At 55.1% G+C, this 14,489-nt stretch overlaps 1 long non-coding RNA gene and 1 other non-coding gene across 5 annotated transcripts; both read right to left on the reverse strand.

Moving 5' to 3' along the window:
• Positions 1 to 1,782: 1,782 nt before the first annotated feature.
• On the reverse strand, positions 1,783 to 12,810 carry LOC141734591 (uncharacterized). 4 transcript variants are annotated; one of them, XR_012584557.1, is made up of 4 exons: positions 12,129 to 12,810; positions 4,762 to 11,229; positions 2,578 to 2,779; positions 1,783 to 1,936 (listed from the first exon to the last, which is right to left on the reverse strand). It is a non-coding gene; the product is annotated as an uncharacterized LOC141734591 (long non-coding RNA). The 4 variants fall into 4 exon arrangements; XR_012584556.1 differs by lacking the exon at positions 1,783 to 1,936 and having other exon boundaries at positions 2,495 to 2,779; XR_012584558.1 differs by lacking the exon at positions 1,783 to 1,936 and having other exon boundaries at positions 2,495 to 2,779; positions 4,762 to 5,160; positions 12,129 to 12,800.
• On the reverse strand, positions 6,425 to 6,498 carry TRNAR-UCU (transfer RNA arginine (anticodon UCU)). The gene has a single exon. It is a non-coding gene; the product is annotated as a tRNA-Arg (tRNA).
• Positions 12,811 to 14,489: the final 1,679 nt, after the last annotated feature.

Consider the following 14,489-nt stretch of genomic DNA (forward strand, 5'->3'; position numbering starts at 1 on the left):
CAGATAATGTAAATTCTCTAAATATATATATATATATATTTGTGTAAATAGATACGTGAGTTTAAATGTATTTGTGCAGCCAGAAAGGAAAAAATAAATAAAATTTCATGCTCAAAAGCCAAAATCACTGATTTTTACGTTGTGGATGAGGTGCCCCCTCACCGCCTCCCTCCCTGGTCCCTGTCGGACTCGCTGCTGTCACATGCACACACACACCCAGCCCCGGTGCCCCCGCGGTGCGATGCAGCGTCCCTGGGGCTCATTTTGGGGGGAAAACCCTTGTTCCGCAGGTTTTGGGTGCAGAGGTGCTGGCTGGCCCTGCCTGGGCTGTGAGGGCGGACGGGGCCGGGAGCCCCGCAATCCGGTAAGCGGGTACGGTCCCTGGCTGGACTAAAGTGGGCTGAGAGCGGTCACTGCTCATCACACTAATGAGCGCTGGATAATTAAGGGGGTGCTGCCGCCCGGCGGCCGGTCCTGCGGGTGGGGAGCCGCGTGTGCGCCCTGGCCACGCCCCCCCGGCCGCCCTGGCCACGCCCCCCGGCCGCCCTGGCCACGCCCCCCCGGCCGCCCTGGCCACGCCCCCGGCGGCGCTGTGCGTCAGTCCCGCAGCTCGTGCGCATGCGCGGCTTCGCGGCCACGACCCGGCGCCGAGCCTCGCAGGGCGGCGGTCGGAAGGCGAGCCGGGCCCGGCGGGCTCCCCACCACCCGGAGCGGGTTCTGTGCCGCCCGCCCGGCCCCGAAAGCGGCCATCGGCGCTCTGGTACCGGCTCTTACCGCGCTCCCGTCAGCCTTCTGTGTACCTAGCTCTACGGCCACGCGGTCCTCCAAGGCACCGGAAGTGCCTGTCAGTCGTCCAGAAGTTCTTTATCGCAGTTCAGTCCTCCAGGACAGGCCGGAAGTGGCCCCTCAGTCCTCCCACGGTCGTCTCTATGGCAGTTTGGGCCATAGAGAAAACCCCACAGAAAATGGTTAACCATTAACAATTAACCACCGTTAACAATTGCTAACCAGGGTTAAGCGGGGGAAAGTCCCCGCTGTGGGGGAATGGGCCCCAAAGCGGGACGGGAAAAGGAGAAGGGGAAGGGGCAGCTGCGGAAAACGACTTCGACGCCTTCAAGAGAGATTAGAGGGCGAGTTTCTAAACGCTTTCTATAAATATGCTTTATATGCATTTTAGAAACCTTACATACCATATATACACCTTATATACCATATATATAGTGGTATATATATACCACGTATACCATTATTTACACTCATGTATATATTTAGACACACACATATATATATTTAGGGAATATGTATAATCTTTTTACACTTACATAGAATCTCTCTCTAGACTTAGTCCTGGTGTTTATATAAGTGTTAAAGTCTAAGTAGACCTATCTGTTTTGACGCGTCAGTATCTTTTTATAAGCAATTTTAAAAAAAATTTTATATTCTAAGATCTTTTATGTAATACAGAATCACAGAATGGTGAGAGAGACAGGATTTTATTTTGTACTCACATACATAAATTATTTGTTTTACATATAGATATATAAATGATTTTTCTCTCTTTCAACACCTCACACCCACAGTTACAGGTTCTAGCGTTTTTTTTTAATTGCCCTCCATGAATTTTCAGACATTTTGGGACCGTGACCCACCTCTTTTGAGGGGGAACCCCCTGTGACCCCCACATCCCCCACTCACCTGCTCCTCCGCCGCATCATCGCCCCCCCCCCCCGGTGACATCAGGGTGCTCCAAATGACATCATCACCCCCCTCAGACACCCCCCGGCTTTTTATTCACCAAAAAAAAAAAAAAAAAAAAAAAAGGCCCAAAACGCCCAGACCCAGGGCCAGCCTCTTCCCCTCAGGGGGGCTCCGCCACCGGCTGCAAACCTGGGCTGGGGCATCTCTCGAGCAGCACCAGACGCGCCCAACGAGGCACCTGGAAAACAAAAATCCCCAATTAAGAGTTCAGCGGGCTAAATAACTAGCAGAAAAGACAGGAATTCCGTCAGACTGAGGGACGGGACAGGAGCTGAGCTACAGGAGGATTGTGGGGAAACAGCTCAGCTCGAAATACAGCACAGCCCGCAAAAGCCGGAGCCATCCAAACCCTTAAAATCAGGATTAAGACGAATTGATGCCATTTCGAACGCGTTCTGAGTGTAACATCGAACCCTCCGGCCGGCGCTGGGCAACACCGGCCCCTTCCCATTTCCCTGAAAAGGTGAGCGATAGGTTTACGTGCACCCAATAAAAATACGCTATAAAAGTATCTGACTTTCCTCTGGCGGTACTTTAGCTCGCACAGCTGGGAATTGATACCATGACACTCTCTCTCTCTCCCCAAAATACACAGTTATAATCGGACTGCGGGGCTTTTTGTGCGCTACACAAGGAGGAGGGACATCTGGCCGGCGGCACTGCCCGAGAGAGATGCTGCTGGGCTGGCGGGGGAACGCGCCACTGAAAGCCAGACAGAAGTCAAGAGCACGCCGCCTAAATATTTGGAAAAACCCTGTTACGTTCAGTTGCCTCTTTTTAAAGACTTAGAGCAAATCCCTTCCTCGATCTCCACAGCACCTTGTAGGGCTTCAGCTCCCTTTCCCGCTCTCTCATCCCGTCAGAGCCCCCCGTCGGTCTCTGCTCCGCAGCTGCTTTATCCTTCTCTCCCCCATCCCGGGGGTCCCCGCTCGGTTCCTCTCTCACTCACTCATCTCTCCGCTGCCAAAACGCTCCGTCAGGCTCCGGTGCTCCCAGGGGATTTGGCAGGAGCTGGTGTCACCTGGTGGGGGGGGGGAGAAGAGTGTGTTACGGGGGTCCCAGCGGGGTGTGAGGGGTCCCAACTGGATGTGGGGGGTACCAGGAGGAGCTCCAGGGGGTCCCAGAGGGCTCTGGGGTGTCCTGGGGGGCACCAGGGGGGATCTGTGGGGCCCTGGGGAGGTGTAGGAGGGTCCCAGAAGGCTCCAGGGGGTCCTGGGAAAACATGAAGGGTCCCAGGGTGTCCTGGGGGGCTCTCGTTGGGTCGGGGGGGGGGTGAGCGCAAAGGGTCCCAGAGAGATGTGGGGGGTAGCAGGGGGCTCTATGAGGGGGTGTGTGAGGGTCCCAGGTGGCTCCAAGGGGTACCGGGGGGCTCTGGGGGGTTCTCAAGGGGTGTGTGGGGACCCAGAAGGTCCCAGAGGGCTCTGGGGTGTCCTGGGGGGCTCCAGAAGGCTCGGGGGAGTCCCATGGGGAGTCACAAGGGGCACCAGAGGGTGCAAGGGGATTCTAGAGAGCTCTGGGCAGCTCTGAGGGGGTGTGGGGGGTCCCAGGAGTGTCCCAGGGGGATGTGGAGGGTACCGGGGGGGGGTGGGGCTCCAGGGGGTCCAAGAGGAAACTGGGGTGTGCTGGGGGACTCCAGGGGAATCTGGAAGGGGTGGGGGGGGTCCCATAATTCTCCAGGGAGTCCTGGGGGAACATGAGGGGTCCCAGGAGGTCCTGGGAGACACGGGGAGCATGGGGGGCTGTCCCAGGATGGTCCCAGGGGGATGTGGGGGGTACTGGGGGGACTCCAGTGGGTCCCAGAGGGCTCTGGGGTGTCCTGGAGGGCTCCAGGGGGCTCAGGTGGTCCTGTGAGCGGTGTAGGAGGGTCCCAGGGAGCTGCAGGGGGTCCCAGAGGATTCTAGAAGGCTCTGGGGGGGCTCTCAGGGGGTGGGTGGGAGTCCCAGGGGGGCTCCAGGGGGTCCCACAGGGCTCTGGGGTGTCCTGGAGAGGGTGTTGGAGGGTCCCATGAGGTTCTGGAGGGCTCAGAAGGGTCCCAGAAGACTCCAGAGAGTTCTGGGGGAATATGAGAGGTCCCAGGGTGTCCTGGAGGGCTCTGGAGTGTCTTCGGGGCCTCCAGGGGACTCTGGGGGTCCCAGAGGGGTCCTGGGAGCATGTGGGGGGGAGTCCCAGAAGGCTCCAGGGAGCCCTGGGGAAACATGAGGGGTCCCAGAGGGCCCTGGGGGGCTCTCGGGAGATGTGTGGGGTCCCAGAAGCGTCTCAGGGCGATGTAGGGGGTACTGGGGGAGGCTCCAGGGGATCCCAGGGATCTCTGGGTTATCCTGGGGGGCTCCAGGGGTATCTGTGGGGTTCTGGAGGGGGTGTTGGACAGTCCCAGGGGCCTCCATGGAGTCCCAGGGGGAATGTAGGGGGTCCCTGAAGGCTCCAGGGAGTCCTGTGGGAACACAAAGGGTCCCAGGCATTCTGGATGGCTCTGGAGGGTCCAAGGAGGGTCCCAGGGGGATGTGGGGGGTACCAGGAGGGGGCTCCAGGGGTTCTCAGAGGGCTCTGGGGTGTCCTGGGGGGCTCCAGGGGATGCTGGGGGGTCCTGGAGGGGATGTGGGAGGGTCCCAGGAAGCTCCAGGGAGTCCCAGGGGGAACATCAGGGGTCCCAGGGGGTCCTGGAGGGCTCCAGAGTGGTCCTGGGAGAACATGGGGGGTCCCAGAGCACTCTGGGGGGATCTCAAGGGGTGCAGGGAAATCTCTCCTTTCTCCCCTCATTCCTACCAAATTTTACTTTGTGCGTGTGTGCACGCCCATGCTCGCTGTCCACATATTTTCTCTTTCTCAGAACAATCTCCTTCTGGCCTTTCGGGGCCCCCCCCGGATGTCATGGCCATGACACCTACGTCATGATGAACGTGGGTGCGGAACACCCAGCACCACCAGGGGCTGGTCTCCCAAAGCAGCTGAACTCTGGCATTGGCACAGACACCACAAGGAGAAAAAGAAACCAGCCAAGCTCACCAGCAGCTGAGAGAGAGGGACTGGTTTTCCACCAGAGACTGGAAATCCCGTCAATGGGGGGGTCTCGGCAGGCGTGCCGCGCGGCATGCTCGCAGGCGGAAAGGTTGAGGAAGGGAGTGTTGGGTGACCCAAACGCAAACGTATTTCTCTGCTCCTGATGAACTGAAATCGTGATGTGTCCTGGTCCTGGGATAAGGCCTGATCTTTGAAGGTAACCTTCTCTCCAGGGCGTGCAGAAAGATGGACGGAGACTGGGGTCCCTGTGGAGATCGGAATGGACCTGGCTGATCCAAGGACACCTTCTATATTTATTCCACAAGCTTCACGCGTCCAAGCGGCAAACCTGGCTCTCCAGAGCTGAGCGTACATCAAGACATCTCCAACGATAGGAACTTCTCTCTGAAGAGTGTACACGAAGCACCCAGGTCAAGCACCCTTCCTCCAACCTTCAGCACTTCTCCACCGTAACCAACGGCTGCAGCAGCCTGGAAAAGCCCCCTCCAGCAGCCCCCACCAAAACCCATTCACTACGCTCCCCTGCGGCTCCCCTCCTTCTCGTCTCGCTACTGACAGCAAGGAGATCGCGTAAGAAGTTACATACTAATACCTCAGAACATCCACGAAAGAAAGAGAGTCAATTTGCTACTTAGGAAGAGGAACCCCCCCAGAGATGTGGAGGTGGCTGCCACCAAACGTGCATCTTTTAAGTAAAACCAAAAAAAAATAAGAGCGTTTGGCAAAGAATTTCTAGAAGGTGGTGTCATAAATGTAGATTTTTTTTAAGATCCTGCCAATTACGCCAATTTGTGACGGAAGAAATATTACGGATCCTACACAACTTTGAGGTAGCAGCAATTTAAGATTCATTAACACAGGACTAGGCTGTACGATTTTTTAACAATACTTATTCGCCATCCAGTTATCAGAGGGATTTAGTAAAATTTGCTATAATCAACACAGCAACGTAGCTAAAGGTTGGAAAATGGCAAGGTTCACCCAAAACTCACGACGGAATTTCCTAAGTCAAATTGCACAGGCACACAAACAGATACAGAGGTTAGCCTAGGAAATCAAGATGTTTCTCCTTCTGCAAATTATCGGTCCCAAACAATCTTTGAACCTTGAGAAATCTAATTGTAGTGAATTACTCACTCTTTCCCTTCATCCGCAACCAAGACAAGAACACAAGGTTGGCCGGTCCTGCCGTCGCAACGCGGCCCAGGAGTTCTGCACTACCACAGGTGGAAATTCAGAATATAGACCTACTTTTTGGGGGTTTTTGTCCAGGCATTTGAAAAGAAATGACCTCATTTATCACACGAAATAGCCACAGAAGGCTGCCTAGCTACCTGATTTCTACTGGAAAGCACGATACTTTTCTTAAGAAGGTATCAAAGATGGGATCCATGAGCACTATCGGGGGAAAGAAGTGGGGTTAAAACACCTCGTTATTCCGGAGGTACCAAAAGGAATGAGGAAAGGGGAATACGATCAGAGAGAGATGCCTCAGAAAGGGAGCACACGCACGAATGTTACGTGCATCAGCTGTGTCGTGAAAAGTCGTTATCTTCCCATCTGAAGCCCTCAGGGGCGTTATAAATGTAACGGATTGGGACCTATAAAGGAAGATGCATGAAAACAAAAGAGACACCTGCCTGGAGATCATCTCTGCCGGGACTCGAACCCGGAACCTCTGGATTAGAAGTCCAGCGCGCTCGTCCATTGCGCCACAGAGACCTCACCGTGAGCGCAGCATCCGCACCAGAACTGAAAAATCCCGCAGCCCCCCCATCACCGGAGGGTCTCAACACCCCCCTCTCACAGTGCGGTGCCGAGGCAGCGCGAAAACCCGCTGCCCAGATTGATCTCCCTTGCAAATCGCCAGCTCTCGGCACCCCCTTCTTCCACAGGGATGGGCGATAATTCTGGGAAGGATCTACATCTCTCTCGGCAGCAGGGATGCAGCAAAAACCTGGATGCAGGCTTCTATCTTCCTCTCTGGCAAGCTTTCCGCAGCACCTCTAGCTCGACCGAGGGCAGAGCTAAATCCTGGAGTAGAGTTAATTGCTGCATCTCCCTCAGCATCCTCACTGCAGAAGCCAAGAGAGATGAAAGCGGATTTAGCTTCCGACACTGAATGCTAACAATGAGGAAGAAAGCTCTGTCGCGACGAAAAATGCAGAAACCTGTGGTCTGAGCTGAGAAGTAGAAGGAAAAAGCAGCTATCGTGTTTTTATTTTCAACAAGCTCTCAATCGAGGGTTTAATGTTTCTCTGTGGGCATCTTCCATTGGAAAAAAAATTAAGATTACATCAAAACAACAGGAAATATCCCTTTACATCCGCTGAGCTACTGAACAATCGATCAAACCCCGTGATGCGATTCTTTGTTGTGAACGAACACATTCTGCATTTCTAGAACACGTGAGTTTTAGAGTATCGTTTACTCACAAAACATGCTCTTAATTAGGGACAAACGTGAAAGGCGAGATGCTAAAGCCGACGAGCTTTTACCTCGGGGTCGCTGTGACCTGAAGACAAAACCCAACCTAAGCCAGGTCCCACCAGCTGAGAACACCCCACCCCAAGGATAAAGCGATACGAGATTTGCCCTTCGATGGAAGCCGGTGTACAACTGACCGGAACGACGGATAAACCCCCCCACCACCTGTACCAGGCACCAGCGTGAGAGCCTGGAACCTCAAAATAATTGTCTCAAAGCTTGCTTAAGCTTCTGCAAATCAACGGCCGGGCTTGCAGCTGGCAAGAAGCTCACTTGTGTCTATTTAGCACCTTCTGCAGACCATTCTCTTGCTTATCAGTCCCCACCCAAGATTGCCATCACCTGAAAAGGGTGTGGGTCTTTGCTTATGGGAGACCCTGCTGACCTGGGGGCTTTCCCAGACGTGTCCCGCTACCCCAAACTCGCTGAGGCATGAGGACTGTGCTGAGCCAAGTGCTGCCCAAGCAGCAAGGGGCAGGAAGAGCTCATACGGCCACCGTGTCAAACGACAGTTAGCTGGGCAAAGGCCACCATCACGCTGACTGGTCAAGCTATGGACCGACCTGGACTATAACTGATGCGGTGACCCACCACAACTGGAAGCGAGACCCCCTCACCACCACCACGACTTGAGAACCACGGTTGGACTCGATGATCTCAAAGGTCTTTTCCAACCATGAAGATTCTATCAACGGGACGCCACTGAAATTCCAGAGGACCGCCGAGACGTCGTCGGGCCCGTGGTGGTGACTACACTCTTGCCGTGCTCCGTAATACTGCTGCTTCTTTCTGCCTTTCCTCTACTTCCACCTTTACTCTATCACTCGTCTCAGCAACTATGGCTGGGGAATAACAATGAACCTGCGGTGAGCAGCATCCGACATCATTTGTGTCTTAATCTCACGCTTGGAAATCGTTGAGAACCTCTCCCGGGCCCAACGTAGTCGGGTAACAACCAGTTCAGACCGACGAAGACCCTGGTGCCACTGACCGTAGGTGTGGACCACCCACACGGAACAAGCACGTACGGATCCTGCGTGGGCCAAGTACACACTGATTACGGGAGCAACTGCGATCTATTAGCCCACCCCTCAACATGAAAAACGCGACTGGTCTATACAACTGTCTCATCGCGTATATAATCCCTGCTTTCCTCCGTATCCGTGTCCTCCATGCACGAGGCCGGGGCACCACTCTGCACATAGCTAAGACACAAAAGAATAAATTCCGTTGGTAACTCCATGCTAAGCATCCGTGCCTCCCATCTCGGCTGGCGAAGAACCGACTTTTACACAAACCGGGCCGTGAAATCACGTGGCGCTACCAAGAAGAGGCACGGCGCTAACAATCTCAGCACATCTAATGCAATACCAATGAATTTGGGTTTGTTTTTTTTTTTTTCCCTTTTTACTGATGCTCTGGGGCTTTGGAAAGGTTTACGGTTGTCTTGACAAGTAAAATCCAGCTAGAAGTGGTGGGAAAGAAGGCAGGGGTTTAACTTCTATCAGATACAACCCTTCCTGCTGCAAAAAGATACCCAGGAAATCGATAATCCTTGAACTAAATTACTCTGTGAACCAACCGTAGTGCCAGTCCGTAGCGCCGTCATCACAGCAGTGCCTTGAGAAAAACTCAAAGTCTAAAAAAAAAATACCTATCTACAGGGCAAAGAAAGGCTGCGCTTAAAAAAGTCATATAATAAGTCTTAGACAAAGTTATAAAGCACTAATATAGAACAGAAAGGAAGAAAAAAACCTCCCCCCCAGCCTGTGGCTGCACGATGTGCATTCCTCACAAGAGAGGACGACACCGGCTCCTGTAATATGATTTTGGGAGGCTGCTCCTCAAGAGCAGTGCCTATTTTCAAGCCATTAACAGTTCTGTCAGCAAGCGGAAAATCTGGAGCTGAAGTATTGAAATTAAACCAATCTCAGAAGAACGACTGTGGCTTTGTGGGCAGCCGCATCCCAGGGGTCGGCGGGCAGATGGGATTTGAAAGAACCCCCAGTTCCTCCTGACCGGAGCTTGTCGCAGCTCCGCAACCTGCCTTTGCTCTCATATGTCTTCAAATAACGCAGAGCCCAGCGGCACACGTGCCCGTCTTTGCACCTTCAGGGATTTGGCCACTCTCCCCAGGGTACCGGCTGTCCCTCTGCCGTCCCCCCATAGGACATACTTGGGAAGCAGAGACTGGAACGAGCAGCACAGAGGGGCAGGTAGCTTATTTTTGGTGCTGGGACGTGCCAACACACCCATTTCTGCGGGAAGAGATCACAATGGAGTTCAGTAAGTTGTGCAATACCCCTCTTTGGATACAGAGGAGGAGGTGCTTATAATGCGCGTGTGTCCCCAGCACGCAGAAGTGTGGTGGGAGTGAAAAAGCCGCAGGGGGTCCAAGCAAGTCGCAAAGTGGCCCGCAGCTCATCCCTGATGGCCTTCCAGCAACAAATCTGCTGCAGACAGGAAGAATATGAGCAAGGATGCAGTGGACCGGGGTGAACCAAGATCACGTACTACCTTAGAAACAGGTGGGAAAGGCCTTTTGCAAGACACAGACTGAAGCAGTGAGATGGCTTCCTTGAGCCGTAAGGCGCCACCTCACGTCAAGCTGCTCTAGGGCAGCATCGTCAGTGCCGAGAGACTCGAAAAAAATCTCTTTGCACACCCAAACAATAGCAAATCCGTATCAGAGCTGGGGCTGTTTTAAGGCAACCGTGGCTAAAGGCTTTACAGTTTACACAACTGCCCTAGTACCGAATAAAACTTCCGAGAGCCACCAAAGAGCCAGTCCCACCACACTAAGGATAAAGCTTTAGAAGCCGTACGCTTGCAGGCCATGAAGCCCCTTAACCTGCGTATCCACAACGCAGAAGGGTTTTCCCCAAACCCTTACAATTTGCGAGGTATATTCTTGTCTTTTTCCTAAACTTGTGATCCTTTCTTTATTGCTCCTTCCTTCTTTCGCCAGCCATCCAAAACGCAGCCAGGCACCTCGCACTTGATTTCACCACCACATCCCATGCGTCTTTAAACCCTCCAGCGCCTTTCTGACCCTACCTTTGACTGTGGGACTGCGATGGTTCAGCAGGGGCTCCTGTATTTTGCTCCCCCTGATAATTTAGGTGTCATAGCGAGCCACAGAGCCAGTTTCAGAAGCTTTTGGGCTGGCTTTGGTGGCCGTCCTGAAGCTTGCAGGGCCAGGACACAATTCAGCAAGATTTTTCTACAAGCTTACAGTTACATTACAGAGGATGCTCTTTGAAAAACCAGCTCAGCTGTCATCTCAGTATCTAAGATTATATATATATATATACACACACACACCTGTTGCCCCAAGCCCTGTCCAACCTGGCCTTGAACCCCTCCAGGGATGGGGCAGCCACAGCTTCTCTGGGCAACCTGCGCCAGGGGCTCACCCCCCTCACAGCCAAGAATTCCTTCCTCACATCTCATCCCAGTCTCCCCTCTTCCAGTGGAAAACCCTTCCCCCTCATCCCATGGCTCCCCTCCCCGCTCCAGAGTCCCTCCCCAGCTTTCCTGGAGCCCCTTGAGGGACTGGAAGGGGCTCCAAGGTCTCCGCGGAGCCTTCTCTTCTCCAGGCTGAACCCCCCCAGCTCTCTCAGCCTGTCCCCACAGCAGAGGGGCTCCAGCTCTCCCAGCATCTCCGGGGCCTCCTCCGGCCCTGCTCCAACAGGTCCAAGCAAGATTTGAAGCACCCAGAAGGCAAAACCACTCCCTCTTCCTTTATTCTTCACTGAAAACTGACATTAGCAATCTGTGCACGCTGCTAGCGTCACGAGAGCCAAAAAGCTTTTAGGTCTGATGGAGTTTGATGTCGCCAGCAGGACAGAGCCGTTCATGCTGCAAAAATTCAGGGCAGATTTTAGGGCCAAGGGACTGGAACCTCTCCTTTCTTCCAAGGAATGTTGACCCACCGAATCCTAACACAGCATCATGTTATTTTCACTAAAAAAAAAAAAACCAACGCAAACTAGTATTTTACCCCTAAAATTACAAGTTTAGCTGCAAATTGCTATCCTCGCGCAGTGCTAGGGTTTGTGTATTGTGGTGAAGGCGCAGTGTCTTGGCTTACCCTGGATACCCGGCCGTGTCCGGGCAGGGTGGGCACAACCTGCCCCATTTCTCCACGCTCAACTGGTGGCTCCAGCCTCTCCCAGAGCCGGGAATGGCGGTGACACCCATCCAACACTGGGACATGGCAGTGATACCCTCCCAGCACCGGGGCATGGCGGTGACACCCTCCCAGCCACCGGGGCATGGCGCTGACACCCACCGGGGCATGGCGCTGACACCCTCCCAGCCACCGGGGCATGGCGCTGACACCCACCGGGGCATGGCGGTGACACCCTCCCAGCCACCGGGGCATGGCGGTGACACCCACCAGCACATGACGGTGACACCGTCCCAGCCACTGGGACATGTGGGTGACACCCACCGGGACATGGCGGTGACACCGTCCCAGCCACCGGGACATGGGGGTGACACCCACCAGGACATGGCGGTGACACCGTCCCAGCCACCGGGACATGGGGGTGACACCCACCAGGACATGGCGGTGACACCGTCCCAGCCACCGGGACATGGGGGTGACACCCACCGGGACATGGCAGTGACACTGTCCCAGCCACTGGGACATGGGGGTGACACCCACCGGGACCTCCCAGCACCGTGCTGGCTGCTTGCCCAGGCTCTGCCAAGCTCCTTCCACCCCCACCCCAGGCCCTTTCTAATCTCCACGTTTCAGGTTTTGCCTCTTTTTTCTTCCCCTCTGAAAAAAACCCCAACAAACAAACGCCAACTCTCACAGGATTTCTCTGGTAACCCAAATCCCGTCGGTCACTTACGCTCGCTCAGCCTGAGGTACTGAGGCGCCCCCTCTGCCGCTCCCCAGGTCTTGGTTTCAGCTCTTTTCCTTCCACAACTTGGTGTCTTCTTGCAGCTTCGGCCACCTCGGGTGTCCCGTCCCCCCCAAACCGGCCCCCCCGGCTCCCCCCGCCACAGCGGGACAGGCCCCGCCGGCCCCGGCCCCCGCCCCGAGGCCGGCCAAGATGGAGGAAGGGGGGGGGGGGCGGCTCTCCGAGCGCCTTCCCGGCCCCACACAAAGCTCCCACGTCTCCGGGCTCCGTCTTCTCCGCTCTCAGCTCCAACTTTCTGCGCTCCTCGGCTGGGCCCGCCCGGGCCTCTTCTACCTCGGCTTCCTCCCTCCTTTCCGGCACTTCCCCCGGCTCCTTTGTCCCCTCTCGGCCTGCCCTTTCCGCCCGGGGCGGCCCAGCCGGACGGGGTTTCCATGGGAATGGGGCGGGGGGGCGGCAGGGGAGGACGGGGAGAAGGGCTGAGGCGGCCGGGCCGCCCTTCCCGCCGCGGCCGGCCGGGGCCTGGGCAGGCGGGCGGCCCCTCGGGGGCCATTTCCTCACAGGGAGCTCTTTGTTGGGGTTGTGGTTTTGGGGTTTGTTTCTTTGTTTGTTTGGGTTGGTGGTTTTTTTTTTTTTCCCTCCGCTGGAAGGGAAAAGTAACAAAGACAAAACAAGCAAAGTAGAACCATAGAATCGTAGAATGTGTCGGGTTGGAAGGGACCTCTAAAGGCCACACAGCCCTTTAAAGCAGGGACATCGTCAACTAGATGAGGTTGCTCAGAGCCTCATCCAGCCTGGCCTTGGATGTCTCCAGGGACGGGGCCTCCACCCCCTCTCTGGGCAACCTGGGCCAGTGTCCCACCACCCTCAGTGGAAAGAACTTCTTCCTCATGGCTGATCTAAACCTGGCCCGCTCTAGTTTAAAGCCATTGCCCCTCGTCCTGTTGCTCCGTGCCCTTGCAAACAGCCCCTCCCCAGCTTTCTTATAGGCCCCATATGAAATACACGGTGGAAAGCCCTCGTCCCCACCGTGGCCACGGCCGACGAGCCGCCATGGGAGCAGCCCCACTCGGGGAACCGCGGCCGGCTCTGCCCAGCGGGGTTTGCCCCGCAGATCCCCCACAGATGGGGGGAATCAACGCCGGGGTGTAACAAGAAGCAAAAGAGCCCCTCTGCTGGGAGGACAGGCTGAGAGAGCTGGGGGGGTTCAGCCTGGAGAAGAGAAGGCTCCACGGAGACCTTGGAGCCCCTTCCAGTCCCTCAAGGGGCTCCAGGAAAGCTGGGGAGGGACTCTGGAGCAGGGAGGGGAGCCATGGGATGAGGGGGAAGGGTTTCAAACTGGAAGAGGGGAGATTGAGATGAGATATTGGGAAGAAATTCTTGGCTGTGAGGGGGGTGAGCCCCTGGCCCAGGTTGCCCAGAGAAGCTGTGGCTGCCCCATCCCTGGAGGGGTTCAAGGCCAGGTTGGACGGGGCTTGGAGCAACCTGGGCTGGTGGGAGGTGTCCCTGCCCAGGGTGGGTGGAACTGGATGGTCTTCAAGGTCCCTTCCCACCCGAACCATTCTCTGATTCTAAAATGCATAAGCAACACCCTCCTTTATGGCCACAAGCTGGGCTTTTGCTTTTAATGTATGGTTCTCGTATTATTCTGGTTGGTTGTTTTTCCTTGAGGAATAAAAGAATAAAAATTAAGAGGTGTCTAACACAAAGGGAAGGTAAACTGGGGGGGTCCCTACGGAGGTTTAGCCAGGCAGCAGGAGCAGATTTCACAGAATCACAGAATGGTAGGACTGGAAGGGACCTCTGGAGATCATCTAGTCCAACCCCATCTGAGGATGGAGAACACATCAGTAGTGGTGGCAACACACTGCAAACTCTTCACTCACCCGTGAAACCAATTGCTGCAGGACAGCAGTGGGCCCAAAGATCTTCAGGAGGTCGAAACAAGCCCATGGCATTTATTTAGGTAGCATAAACAGACCCTACAACCCTACTGATCCTGAGCAGGAACAGCAGGATTGCTTTCTCCTCTCATCCAGAGAGGTGAAAGACCCCTACTCGGAAGCTGGGATCCCAGAACTGGTAAATGAAATGGCTCTGGAGGACACCAGCTTCAGGAGGAAGGCGATGTATTTAAACACGGAGGCTAAAGAGCCTGGAAAGGGTGTGCTCACAGGCCTCCAAAAGCTCTTGTGGCTAGTTTGCAGAACCAGAGGGTGCTGCCTACTGATGCCTTGCCAGGAATCACGGCTGACGAGAGGCCACAAGAGTCTGCAGGTGTTCTGGGTGTCCCCTTTGCCAGGTCCCCGTTTTGCTGGGACTCTTCTGCTGCTGGTGGGAAGGATCTCTGTA

This window comes from Larus michahellis, chromosome 24 (assembly GCF_964199755.1).
Source record: "Larus michahellis chromosome 24, bLarMic1.1, whole genome shotgun sequence".
In the NCBI taxonomy this organism is placed as follows: domain Eukaryota; kingdom Metazoa; phylum Chordata; class Aves; order Charadriiformes; family Laridae; genus Larus; species Larus michahellis.